The sequence below is a fragment of the Sapajus apella genome, unplaced genomic scaffold (assembly GCF_009761245.1).
Source record: "Sapajus apella isolate SASKATOON/1434 unplaced genomic scaffold, GSC_monkey_1.0 scaffold1359, whole genome shotgun sequence".
NCBI classification, from domain to species: Eukaryota; Metazoa; Chordata; class Mammalia; order Primates; family Cebidae; genus Sapajus; species Sapajus apella.
Genome location: NW_022438285.1, coordinates 1 through 13,769, shown reverse-complemented (window position 1 = coordinate 13,769; position 13,769 = coordinate 1). Strand labels below are relative to the sequence as shown.

At 47.0% G+C, this 13,769-nt stretch overlaps 2 pseudogenes; one reads left to right on the top strand and one right to left on the bottom strand.

Moving 5' to 3' along the window:
- The first annotated feature begins 3,298 nt into the window (after nt 1-3,298).
- Nucleotides 3,299-6,318, top strand: LOC116546764 (annotated as a pseudogene).
- Nucleotides 6,319-13,722: 7,404 nt separating this feature from the next.
- LOC116546766 lies at nt 13,723-13,769 on the bottom strand (annotated as a pseudogene; the record flags this gene model as incomplete).

Here is a 13,769-nt window from a genome sequence, read left to right as displayed (position 1 = left end):
GACCTCTCTCGCCTCCGCCCCGACACAGCCTCATACGCCTCACCCGTTACACGCACGGTCACTTGCCGCGGGCACCGCACCCCCAGCCCTCCTAGCCCGGACACACAGCTGGGACTCTCGGGTCCCACCAGCGGTCCGGGACTCGCTCCCGCCGCGGGGACTCCTTCGTCGGGTACAGAAGGTGGCCAAGCAGCAGCCCCTGCGCCGCCTCATCTGCATAGAAGTCGCCCTCTCCGTGATGTCACCGACAGTGTCTTTCCCAGTGACTGTCTACACTTCCGCTCCACCCTCCGCCACTCAGCCGACCAACCCGCTGCCGGAGCCGGCGGGGAAGTGACCTCGGCCTCTCCCTCCCTTCCCTCCCGCCCTGGTCCTCTGGGGTGGTGCGCCGAGACCCCGCAGCTGGTCTTCCCCAAAGAAGCGACTGCTTAACCTCTGCCCTGTGGCGCCCAGCTGGAAGCCTGTGCACCGTCCTCAAATAATGGATTTTAATTCGCAGACTAGAACGTTTAGGATTACAGGAAACCGGTTTTTTTCAAACATAGTTATCTTTGTGAAGTAGCATTGAGCTTAAAATTGGAAGCCCTTGCATATCAGAAATCATATCTATGAAACTAGAGAGGCCGCTCAGATGACGGCACACCAGCCGTCCTTCCTGATTTTACCAGCAGTAATGTCATAAAGACAATTGTCCAATTTCGTGAATCTGGTAGGTTTGGTTTCTTGTTTTTGTTTTGTTTTGTTTTCAAATACAGTATTGTACAAAGAAAAAGCAGAGTGTAGTTGCTGTCTCAATGTAATGCCTCTCTGGGCCTGAGGACTTGAAAAGGCTCACATTCCTCATATAAAAGTTCTCTTTCCTCATTCGCCCTTTAGATTAAACTTTTCTTGAAAGTGTTGACGATCAAAAGCAGGGCCAATGTTTTTCCTTGCCAGAAAGACTCATTCCCAGATAGTCCCGTCCCACACGGGGAGCCGGGGAGGAAAGGAGTCCTCTCACTGATGAAGTTTTAACAGCACCCAGTAGCTGAATTGGTGTAATCACAGAATGGAAAAAAAAGAAAAAGGGAGAGAGATCTTGGTCAGTTCCGTAGTTGCTGTCACTTGTTGAAACGTCTCTAGTCTTCAGAGTACCATGAATTTAGTTTCTCAGAAGAGGTAAGCAATGAGAAACACATAACATTAACAACTTGAGTAGTAGAAATTTAATGCACACAACAGTGACAATCACAAAGAGAATCTGTGTGCCAGAACAGCAAGGGCCCCTGCTCCATTAGGCAGCCAGCTGAAAACAGCAGGGAAACATCAAATCCCAGTTCTTCTTCAGGGATTTCTTATAGCCAACTGGCTTCTTTCTGATTTTTTCAAGAGGTTCTACTTCATGGGAAGTATTTATGTATATGCAACAGAAGGTATTTGCCACCCACATACATCTCCCTGCTCAGCTAAATGTATCACTAAAGCGATATGATTATCTAGTACAACCTTGGCCAGTGAATAGCTTTTTGTTGGGCTGCAAAAGAGGCCGCAGTTTTATCAGCAATATTTTCCCTTCTTTTTCTTTTTCTTTCAGAGACAGCATCTGACTCTGTGGCCCAGGCTGGAGTGCAATGGCACCGTCACAGCTCACTGCAGCCTCGAACTCCTGGGCTGAAGTGATTCTCCTGCCTCAGCCCCCGAGTCACTGGGATAACAGGCCAGAGCCGCCATGCCTTGTTTTCATCAGCAATGTTCCCTAAGGTTACAGGAAGATTTGTAATCCTGGGAAGAAAGACTCCCTTCAAGCAAAAGTGTTCTCCCCATAAAATGCAAGGAGGTATCTTCCTGTTGGCCAGGAAATAATTCTCAGGTTTTGCCCCAATAGAATCTCTATCTAAAATAGAGTGGTGGTCAGGCCTAGTGAGAAGTTTGAGGGAACTTGCCCAACGTTGGGTTTCTTCAGAGCCATATATGTATTCAGATATCCTAAAAGACATTGCCCTCCATCACTCCATGTCCTTAGACATGTATAGGACCTGGATGGTGATCTCCTCCAGACAAAATAAATGCGGGTGCAGAACAGGAAAGTGTATTATCATTTGAGTACATCAGCTTTTGGGCATTTTAACCCATGGGTCAGACACGTTAGAGCAAGAGTGTGGGCGACGGAAAATCCACCAGGGAGTCTTGGCCAGCAAGAGGGTCCCGACCTGAAAGAGGGGGTGTGAAGAAATAAAGAGAGACAGAAAAGCTGGGGTCTGGAGGACTGAAAAGGCAACGCCTAAACAGCCAATTTATTTTTGTCCAGGGTCTCAATATATACCTTAAGATCAAAGGTGTTTACACAATCAACAATAAGAGGAATGGAAATTTACAAAATATAGGCTCACGAAAACAATCTTAAGTATGACATTCAAGGATCATAAAAGTGGGCAGGTGGTATGCTTTATCTGTTTTTACCAAAACACACTTGTGAATAACAATACCCAAGAGTCACAAGCTAAGCCATAAAGTCATTATCTAGGGTTCAAGGCGGTCATGCGGATAAGGTAAAACTTCTTGAAAAGTAAAGTCGTAAAGGTCATGCAGAGGCCTAGTGGAGACTAATGTCTGACAAAACCACATGACCCTTGCCCAAGCGGCACTGTAGTCAGAAGTAGAAACCTTTGCAACATCAGTCGTTTCTTAGTTCCTTCTTTCCCATAGCTCGACTGCCTCCAGCAGGAAACTGTGTTTTGGGCTCAAGCTCACTGTCTGGTGAGGCCCACACATTAAGGGGCCTTACATGGGAGCGATCCCCACACAAGAGGGCAGGTTGACAGCAGGAGGGAGTGCGTTCCTTTTAATTTCCCAATAGCACAGTGTTGTTTGCCACAGTCATTTCAGAGTCAGGTGACACTCTGAAGTTGTTGCTGTTTGTTTCTGTGGGTTTTGTGTGTTTGTTTTTGAGACAGGGTCTCACTGTCGCCCAGGCTGGAGTGCAGTGCCATTATCAGGGTTGACTTCTGCCTTGGCCTCACAAATTCAAGCAATCCTCTTACTCATTCTTCCGAGTAGCCGGGACTGTAGGCATGTGACACCACACCCTAGGGTGTGAACTGGGATTTGAGGTTTTAGCTCGCTCCCTAATGGACAGGCTCCCTTACTCTTCTGGAATACAGATTGTCTTCATGATTATCATTCTTGTGTGCATTATATTTCTACTACCTTGCTAATTTGTTTTTCTTCTTTTTCTTTTTCTTTTTTCTTTTTGTAGAGACAGGGTTTCATCATGTTGCCCAGGTCGGTGTCAAACTCCTAGGCTTCGGGGATCCACCCACCTTAGTGTCTGGTGTCCCTCAGTGTTGGGATTACAGGTAGAAACCACCGTGCCTGGCCTGAACTAGTGTCTTTTACTAAGGTAACTAAGTATTTAAGCCATTGAGAAAAGCACAGTTTATAAGGGAATCATTCTGGTTCCCTTAAAGGCTAGTGTCAGCCATTTCAGATACTGTTTAAAGAAGCCTCCATCGAGGGTCCCTGCAGAACCGCTGTTGCCCGCCTCTCCATGCCGCACCCGACAAGCATTGCGTTGCTGCTGTGTCCCACTGGCTCCACCACGTTGAAGAAATTTGACAAGAAGGACGAGGAGTCAAGTGGAGGCTCCAACCCACTCCAGCACCTTGAGAAGACAGCCATACTCCAAGAGGCCCGGGCATTTAATGAAACTCCCATCAATCCTCGGAAATGTGCCCACATCCTCACCAAGATCCTTTATCTCATAAACCATGGGGAGCATCTGGGGACCATGGAATCGACCGAAGCCTTCTTTGCCATGACCAAGCTCTTTCAGTCCAATGATCTCACACTCCGTTGGATGTGCTACGTGACCATCAGGGAGATGTCTTGCATCGCAGAGGATGTCATCATTGTCACCAGCAGCCTAAGAAAAGACGTAACTGGGAAAGGAGACAACTATCAGGGCCTAGCTGTGCGAGCCCTCTGCCAGACCACCGACAGCACCATGCTGCGCGCTACTGAGCGCTGCATGAAACGGGCCATTGTAGACAAGGTGCCCATGTCTGCAGCTCTGCCCTGTGTCTTCCTTGCACCTGCTGAAATGCAGCTTTCACATGGTCAAGTGCTGGGTGAATGAGGCTCAGGAGGTGGCATCCAGTGATAACATCATGGTCCAGCACCACGCACTAGGGCTCCTGTACCACGTGTGTAAGAATGACCGCCTGGCTGTCAATAAGATAACCAGCAAGGTCACCCGGCATAGCCTTAAGTCTTCCTTTGCCTACTGCATGATGATCCAGGTGGCCAGCAAGTAGCTGGAAGAGGAGGATGGCAGCCGTGACAGTCCACTGACTTCATCGAGCACTGCTTGTGCAACAGGCATGAGATGGTGGTGTGCGAAGCTGCCTCCGCCATCGTCAACCTGCCAGGCTGCAGTGCCAAGGAGCTGCCCCAGCTGTGCCAGTGCTCCGGCTGTTCTGCAGCTCACCCAAGCCTACTCTCCATTATGCGGCTGTTCGCACCCTCAGTAAGGTTGCCATGAAGCATCCGTCAGCTGTGATAGCTTGCAGGCTGGATCTGGAGAACCTGGTCACAGATTCAAACCGCAGCATTGCCACGCTGGCTGTCACCACGCTCCTTAAGACAGGCAGTGAGAGCAGCATTGACCGCCTTATGAAGCAGGTGTCCTCCTTCGTGTCAGAGATCTCGGATGAACTCAGCGTGGTGGTTGTCCAGGCCGTCAGTGCCCTGTGTCGGAAGCATCCTCACAAACACGCCAGCCTCATGAACTTCCTGCTCACCATGCTGCGGGAAGAGGGTGGCTTTGAGTACAAGCGCATCATTGGGGACTGCATCGTCAGCATCAGTAAGAACTCAGAGAGCAAGGAGACAGGGCTGTCACATCTGTGTGAGTTCATTGAGGACTGCAAGGTCACGGTGCTGGCCACTCGTATTCTGCATCTCCTGGGCCAGGAGGGACCCAAGACCACCAACCCTCAAATTACATCCGCTTCATCTATAACGGAGTGGTCTTGGGGCATGAGGAGGTCCGGGCAGGTGCTGAGAGTGCTCTGGCCAAGTCTGGAGCACAGAATGAAGACGTTCCCCCGTATCGTGGTGTTGCTGAAGAGGTGTATGTGATGGATGATGGCAATGAAATAAGGGACTGAGCCACCTTGTCTAAAAGTCCTGGAGTGAAGCAGAAGGCCCTCAATGCGGGCTATGTCCTAAATGGTCTGACTGTGTCCATCCTGGTCTGGAGAGGGCTCTGCATCAGTACACACTAGAACCATCAGAGAAACCTTTGACCTCAAGTCTGTGCCCCTAGCCACTGCACCCATGGCAGGGCAGAGAATGGAAAGCAGGCCCATCACTGCAGACAGCATGATAAAGTGGCAGCTACCAGGAGATCTTCCAGGAGCAGTTGGCGGCAGTGCCTTAGTTCCAGGGACCTGGGCCCCTCTTAAAGTCCTCGCCTGAGTCCATGGCGCTCACTGAGTCAGAGACCGAGTATGTCATCGGCTGCACCAAACACGCCTTCACTGACCACATGGTGCTTCAGTTTGACTGCAGGAACACATCCAGTGACCAGACCCTGGAGAATGCCACAGTGCAGATGAGCCCACTGAGGCCTATGAGGGGCTCTGTTATGTGCCTGCCCAGCGCTTGCCCTACAACCAGCCTGGGACCTACACACTGGTGCACTGCCCAAAGGAGATCCCACAGCTGTGGCCTGCACATTCAGCTGCATGCTGAAGTTCACTGTCAAGGACTGTGCTCCCACCACTGGGGAGACTGACGACGAAGGCTATGAGGATGAGTATGTGCTGGAAAGTCTGGAAGGTACTGTAGCTGATCACATTCAAAAGGTCATGAAACAACTTCGAAGCAGCCTGGGGTGAGGTGGGGGATGAATTTGGGAAGGAGGAAATGTTCACCTTGTCTACCATCAAGATATGTGGAGAGGCTGTGGATAACATCGTGAAGTTCTTGGGAATGCACCCTTGTGAGAGGTCAGACAAGGTGCTGGATGACAAGAACACCCACACGTTGCTCCTGGCTGGTGTGTTCTGGGGTGGTCGTGACATCCTGGTGCACTCTCAGCTGCTGCTTTTGGACACAGTGACAATGCAAGCGACAGCCAGAAGTTTGGAGGAGCTGCCAGTAGACATCATTTTGGCATCTGTGGGCTAAGGGGCCAGCCTGCACAGGACCCTTCCCCAACACTACCTGGAAGTCGTGCCTTCCTCATGAAACTGCTGGAAACCCCTCCCCAAGCTTCTGTATTCAAAAACAATTAGGAATCATTGCAGATATGTATCTTTTATTCTGCCTCCCTGCCCAGGGGTGACTTTTCTTTTTTTTTTAATAGGGGATGATTTCAGCTTGTCCTAAATCTTGCTATCCTCCCTTCCTGGAAAGGGACATCATAAATGAATAAAACATTCTCAACTCTTCTTGAATTTATCCCCCAAGAGATCATCTTATCCCTGTAATAAATCAGCACGTATTTATTGAAAAAAAAAAAAAGAAAGAATTCTCCATCAAATGTGGTGCCTCATATCTGTAATCTCAGCATTTTGGGAGGCTCACACAAGAAAATCACTGTGCCCAGGAGTTCGAGGCAAGCCTGGGTAACAGATGAGAGAGAATCCTCATCTATACAAAAAAACAAAATGTAGCCAGGCGTGGGGACGCACACCTGTGGTCACAGCAGCTGCTGCAAAGGCTGAGGTGGGAGGATCACCTGAGCTCGAGAGATGGAGGCTGCGCCGGGCCATGATCCTGCCATTGCGTTCCCACCTGGAAGGCAGAGTGGGAACCTGCTCCAATAAAGACACGGGGTCTCAAACCACTCAGACTCTTTGGAAATGGTGTTATTGTTGTTGTTTTTGTTTGGTTTTTTTCTTTTTTTTTTTTTTTTTTGAGACAGAGTCACTCCATCTCCCAGGCTGGATTGCAGTGGCAGGATCTTGGCTAACTGCAACCTCTCCCTCCTGGGTTCAAGCGATTCTTTTGCTTCAGCCACCTGGCAAATTTTTGTATTTTTAGTAGCTACGGGGTTTCACCATGTTGGCCAGGCTGGTCTCGAACTCCTGACCTCAAGTGATTCACCCACCTCGGCCTCCCAAAGTGCTGAGATTACAGCCATGAGCCACCACACCTGGCTCTCAAACCATTTTAAGTAAGAAAAGACAGCTTTGTCTGACTTTTAGTACATTGCTGAATTATCCCCCAATCTACATTTTTAGGAAGGACCTGGGGAATGGCAACACAGAGTTATTTGGCCAAAATACAGACCCTTTCACGTTCTTCTTCAGTCTGTTTTTGAAAATCCTTCCATTTTGCCTTTTGTATCCAGTTTAGTGGCCTTGCCTTCTTACACCCGCACATGAATTAATTGATGAAGGTCAGAATATTTGGGGTCAAAGGTTTCAACAGTTAAGTCAAATTTTCTCCCAAACCGTATAGGATCTTGGAGCCTGCTTTAAAAACAGAAGGGGAAAATGTATTTACATTTAGACCAGGGAAGTCTTAGATAACATTTTAATTCACATTATGGTGAAGCGGAATACACAGTGGTAGGCTCCCCTCCTCCTGTGGGAATTACCTTGAAAGGGGCTGTCAGAACAGAAGTTTCAGGGAAGGGGCCAGAGTCCTGGGGACTCTCCTCAGGTGACGGTGATGGAAGAAGAGGCAAGGCAGGACAGGAGGGCTCAGGTGAGGGAGACTCTGCAGGTGCAGGGCTGGAGGAGAAGGAGCAGGTGGAGGCGAAAGAGACAAAGCCTCCTCAGTATTTTTCAAGTCAGAAAAAGTCTGCTTACTGCCTTCGGTTTAATCCTCAATGGAGGCAATTTTCTCAGAACTTCTTTTAGAAATTCTATGTATCATTGGAAGTAAGTCTCCCATTTAATTTGTCTGGTTCTAAAACCAATTTTTTTTTTTTTTTTTTTTTTGATACAGGGTCTCACTGTGTCATCTAGACTGGAGGGCAGTGATGTGATCTTGGCTCACTGCAGCCTCCACCTCTAAGGCTCAAGTGATTGTCCTGCCTCAGCCTCTCAGGTAGCTGGGATTACAGGCACACGCCACCACTGCCTGGTTAATTTTTGTATTTTTAGTAGAGATGGGGTTTCACCATGTTGTCCAGGCTGATCTGGACTCCTGACTTCAAATGATCCACCCATCTCGCCCTCCAGAAGTGCTGGAATTACAGGCATGGGCCAGCATGCCCGGCCTAAAACCAAATATTTCTAATTGTCCATGCTAATACAATATTTTAGGCATTTCAAAAAGATCCCCATTTTCTCCATTCTGCTCATGACTTTTTCTGGTTAGGCGGATCCTGTTTCTTGGATATTTACAAGAGGACGATTCATAAGTGTTATACAGAAACCCAGCTGGTGTTTCTAAAGGTGGTTGTTTTTTCACAGCGTGCTCAGAATTTGAAGCTTGATTTCCCGTAATTCAGAGCTTTTCAAAGATAAGCAAGGCCCGAGATGTGTTTTGGGTCACAGTGTGCTGATTATGAAGTCACTCCTACAGATGTCACCTGAGTCATTTATCTCTCTCTCAGTGGCTCCCACTGTTTCTAACCACTAGATGGTCACACAGTGCATATGCCACAGGGGACCCGTCCCACAGATACCATCCCGGAAGAGCAGGAAAGGGGATTCATGGAGATATTTCCGATAGGGAGTGCCCTGTGAGGCCGCCTTTGCCTGGTGAGTAGTGACCCTGTTACCTCTGCAGAGTCCCTGGTCACTTGGAGCACCTGAATGGGTCAGCGGGAGCAGATCACTTCTTTTCTTCAGGGTTAAGAACTGACAGGAGCTCATCACAAATGAAAAGCTAAGTTCAAATGTTCAAAAAGGCATGCCACATAAAGGGAAACCACCAGTGCCTACCTGGTGCTTTGTCATTACAAGATACTGCCAACCAACTTTCCAAAGTTTTTGAATTATTTATACTTCTGCCAGAAATAAGTAGGAGATTCCAGTGCTCTCATTCTGCCAAAATTTGGGAATGTGGGTCTTTTTTCAAAGTCAAGTTTAGCTGGGTGCGGTGGCTCATGCCTGTAATCCCAGCACTTTGGGAGGTCCAGGCGGGTGGATCACAAGGTCAGGAGTTTCAGACCAGCCTGACCAACATGGTGAAACCCTGTCTCTACTAAAAATAAAAAAAATAAAAAATAAAAAAATTAGCCGGCCGTGGTGGCATACACCTGTACTCCCAGCCACTCAGGAGGCTGAGGCAGGAGTATCGCATGAACCCAGGAGGTGGAGGTTGCAGTGAGCCGAGATAGCGCCATTGCACTCCAGAGTGGGCAACAGAGTGAGACTCCATCTCAAAAAAAAAAAAACCAGTCAAGTTTATTGAGGTATAATTAAAACTCAGCAGCATTACATTATGCACATTGTTTTCATGACATTCTATCTTTGCAAAGCTGGCTTTTGATGGTAGCTCTGATTAAAAAGCTGGTAGCAAATGAAAACTTCAGTATGTGACAAAGAATGAAGGTGGCCGCTTGAGAGCGCTTGAGAAGCTATGAGGTGCACAACACCAAGGCGTATTATATTAAAATGTCAAAATATGGCCGGGCACGGTGGCTCAAGCCTGTAATCCCAGCACTTTGGGAGGCCGAGGCGGGTGGATCACGAGGTCAAGAGATCGAGACCATCCTGGTCAACATGGTGAAACCCCGTCTCTACTAAAACTACAAAACATTAGCTGGGCATGGTGGCACGTGCCTGTAATCCCAGCTACTCGGGAGGCTGAGGCAGGAGAATTGCCTGAACCCAGGAGGCGGAGGTTGCGGTGAGCCGAGATGGCGCCATTGCACTCCAGCCTGGGTAACAAGAGCGAAACTCCGTCTCCAAAAAAAAAAAAAAGTCAAAATATTAAAAACAACAAATGACTTGAATGAACATTTACAAAATTCCCAAGAGTTAAGAGAATACATGGCCAGGCATGGTGGCTCACGCCTGTAATCCAAGCACTTTGGAGGCCAAGGCGGGCGGATCACCTGAGGTCAGGAGTTCAAGACTAGCCTGACCAACGTGGTGAAACCCCGTCTTTAAAAAAAAACAAACAAACAGAGAACACATAAGAATACCCACAGCACCAGTGGCATACCTACAACATACAGAAATCTATCTGAACCCAGCAAGCAATGGCATTCTCCAAGTGAATTAATGAAGTGAGAGACAACCAAAGGCAATCAAAATTATCAACTCCATTTCATATTTGTCATGAATTTTTAAATTAACTATATATCATCAAATTATAAATTGAGCTGACATATAATAATAGAGAATGATAGTGTTACATATTAGATTATATCTAAAAGTATTTACCCAGGCACCCTAAGTGGAATAATTGAGTCTTCTGGTTTATAGAGTCATAAAAATTAACTCCGTTCTAAAAATTTTACCTACTTACTTTATAACTGAGTCCAAAGCTCATATCTCTTTGCTGCATTACAGCCAATAAGTCGAGAGAAAAAGTGTAGGGGCAGGGAAGGTGACTGCGTTCCAGAGAGCCGCCAAACTGGGCAGATGGTGAACTAATATCCTAAAGAACCAACTTAAGTTAATGTGGATTTCAGGCCCTTTGTATGTTACAGAAGGGAGGAAGAAGGAGGTTGAGGTGAAGGGGTCTGATGATGACAGGCTTATGGGCTGCAGTGAGAGCCCAAGGCGGTGGTGAAAATTCTTTGTCCTTTGCCAGGTCACAATGCTCTTATAAATCTTCAACATAACACTGTTTCTTGTGTATACAACCTCTTTATCTTCTCAGAAGTTAGTTTCAGGAAGGGTTTTTTTTTTTTTTTTTTTTTTAGACGTAGTCTTGCTCTGTCACCAGGCTGGAGTGCAATGGCTCAATCTCGGCTCACTGCAACCGCTGCCCCCTGGGTTCAAGCAATTCTCCTGCCTCAGCCTCTCGAGTAGCTGGGACTACAGGCGTGCGCCACCATGCCCAGCTAATTTTTGTATTTTTAGTAGAGACGGGGTTTCACCAAGTTGACCAGGATGGTCTCGGTCTCTTGACCTCGTGATCCACCCACCTCAGCCTCTCAAAGTGCTGGGATTACAGGCGTGAGCCACCACGCCCGGCCGGGAAGGGATTATCATCATCTGTGCTTTAAAGTTAAAGTATAAACGAAATCCCTCTGATAGACAGCTTGGCCTATGTGCAGGAATAAGGGAAAGCAGTTAGCCTAAAAGACACCACCACAGGGTAGGAAGGGTTAGGAGTGACATGTAGTCACGCATGCTAGGCCTCCTTTTCATTGTTATATATTTAATTTTCTGAACATATTATTTTAAATGTTTATACTTTTTTTTTTTTGAGACTGAATCTTGCTCTTGCTCAGGCTGGAGTGCAGTGTCACGATCTTGGCTCACTGCAACCTCTGCCTCCCTGGTTCAAGCAATTCTCCTGCCTCAGCTTTCTGGGTAGCTGGGACTACAGGCACCCACGACCATGACTGGGTAATTTTTTGTATTTTTAGTAGAAACGGGGTTTCACCACACTGGCCAGGCTGGTCTCAAACTCCTGACCTCAAGTGATCCGCCCGCCTCGGCCTCCCAAAGTGCTGGGATTATAGGCATGAGCCACGGAGCCAGGTCTAACTAATTGTTTATACATTTAAATAGATATTGGCAGTAATGTTTGCTTCTTTGACCAGTACACCCAGCACTAGAAATTTAGGAAGTTCAATTTAATTATTTAATTAAAACTTTCTTTTCTTTTTTTTTTTTTTTTGAAACAGAGTTTCCCTCTGTCACCCAGGCTGAAGTGCAATGGCATGATCCTGGCTAACTGCAAACCTGCCTCGGGGGCTCAAGCAATTCTTGTGTCTCAGCCTCCAGAGTAGCTGGTACTACAGGTGCTCACTACCATGCCCCGCTAATTTTTGTATTTTAGTAGAGTCGTGGTTTCACCATATTGGTCAGGCTGGGACTCGAACTCCTGGCCTCCTATGATCTGCCCATTTTGGCCTCCCAAAGTGCTGGGATTATGGATATGAGCCACCACACCCAGCCTTAAGATTTTCAGGCCAAAATAAACCTAAGTCTTGTATGTACTAGAATATTGTACTACCACTATTTTCTACTCAATAAAATCTGAAATCAAATATAGTATGTATTAGTTTTTAGGCCAAGATGATGATGATGACAATGATTTTTTGAGACAGAGTCTCCCTCTGTCACCCAGGTTGGAGTGCACTGATGTAATTTTTACTCACTGCAACCTCTGCCTCCTGGGTTCAAGCAATGCTCCTGCCTCAGCCTCCCAAGTAGCTGGGATTACAGGTGCAAGCCACTATGGCTGGCTAATTTTGCATTTTTAGTAGAGATGGGGTTTCACCATGTTGGCCAGGCTGATCTCAAACTCCTGACCTCATGATGCCCCCGGCTCGACCTCCAAAAGTGCTGGGATTACAGGCGTGAGCCACCACACCCAGCCGAGTCACATTGATTTTTTAAAAATGTAATGAAATTTCTGATATCTTTATATATTGAATATTTACATTATTAAAATTGTTCAAAAGCATCAGATTCCTCTCTGCTATCAACTTGATTTTTTTTTTTTGAGACAGAGTTTTGCTCTTGTTACCCAGGCTGGAGTGCAATGGCACGATCTTGGCTCACCACAACCTCCGCCTCCTGGGTTCAGGCAATTCTCCTGCCTCAGTCTCCTGAGTAGCTGGGATTACAGGCACGCGCCACCATGCCCAGCTAATTTTTTGTATTTTTAGTAGAGACGGGGTTTCACCATGTTGACCAGGATGGTCTCGAACTCTTGACCTCGTGATCCACCCGCCTCGGCCTCCCAAAGTGCTGGGATTACAGGCGTGAGCCACCGCGCCCAGCCCTCAACTTTCTTTTATTGTACCAAACTATCAAGACCATTAATTTAATTTACAGCTAAATCTATTATTTTTTCATGTTAGAAATTCAACAAGAAAATTTTTCCCTTATGAAATGTCACATTTAAAGCATAAATATGCTGGGCGAGGTGGCTCATGCCTGTAATCCCAGCCCTTTGGGAGGCTGAGACAGGCATATCATTTGAGTTCAGGAGTTTGAGACCAGCCTGGCAAATATGGTGAAACCCCCTCTCTACTAAAAATATAAAAATTAACTGGACATGGTGGGATGCACCTATGATCCCAGCCACTTTTGGAAGCTGAGGCAGGAAAATCGCTTGAATCTGGGAGCTGAACTTGCAGTGAACTGAGATCATGCCATGAACTCTAGCCTGTGCTACAGAGCAAGACTCTGTCTCTAAATAAATAAACAATAAAGCAGAAGTAGTAAAATAATAATAATAATAAGGTACAGGATCTTCTTCTTCCTCGGTTATCTAGGCTAGAGTGCAGCCTTGCAATCACAGCTGACCAACCTCAAGGCTAGTCTCGAGGTCCACAGAGCAATCTGCATAAAGGGTATAGGGCAGAACTCCGCTCTGCCAGAGACGAATAGAGGTGATTGAGTTGGAAGACCCCGGACAGCAGCACACACTGCATTCTAACGAAGAACAAGAGAACTTGCTTTTTAGACACTGTCATGTAGCCAAATACCGGGAAAAAAGCGAAAAACAAAGAAACCACTTTGATTTCTTCATTTTGGCCGAGCTAGCTAAGCAAAAGAAAACCACAGATCACAGAAACTAACAGCAAAAACGTGAAACCCGTTCGACAACACCAAAACTATTTTTCTGCAAACCATGAAAGATCAGGGGAAAGCGCGAACGCAGTCCCCCACTACCACAAATTATGCAGT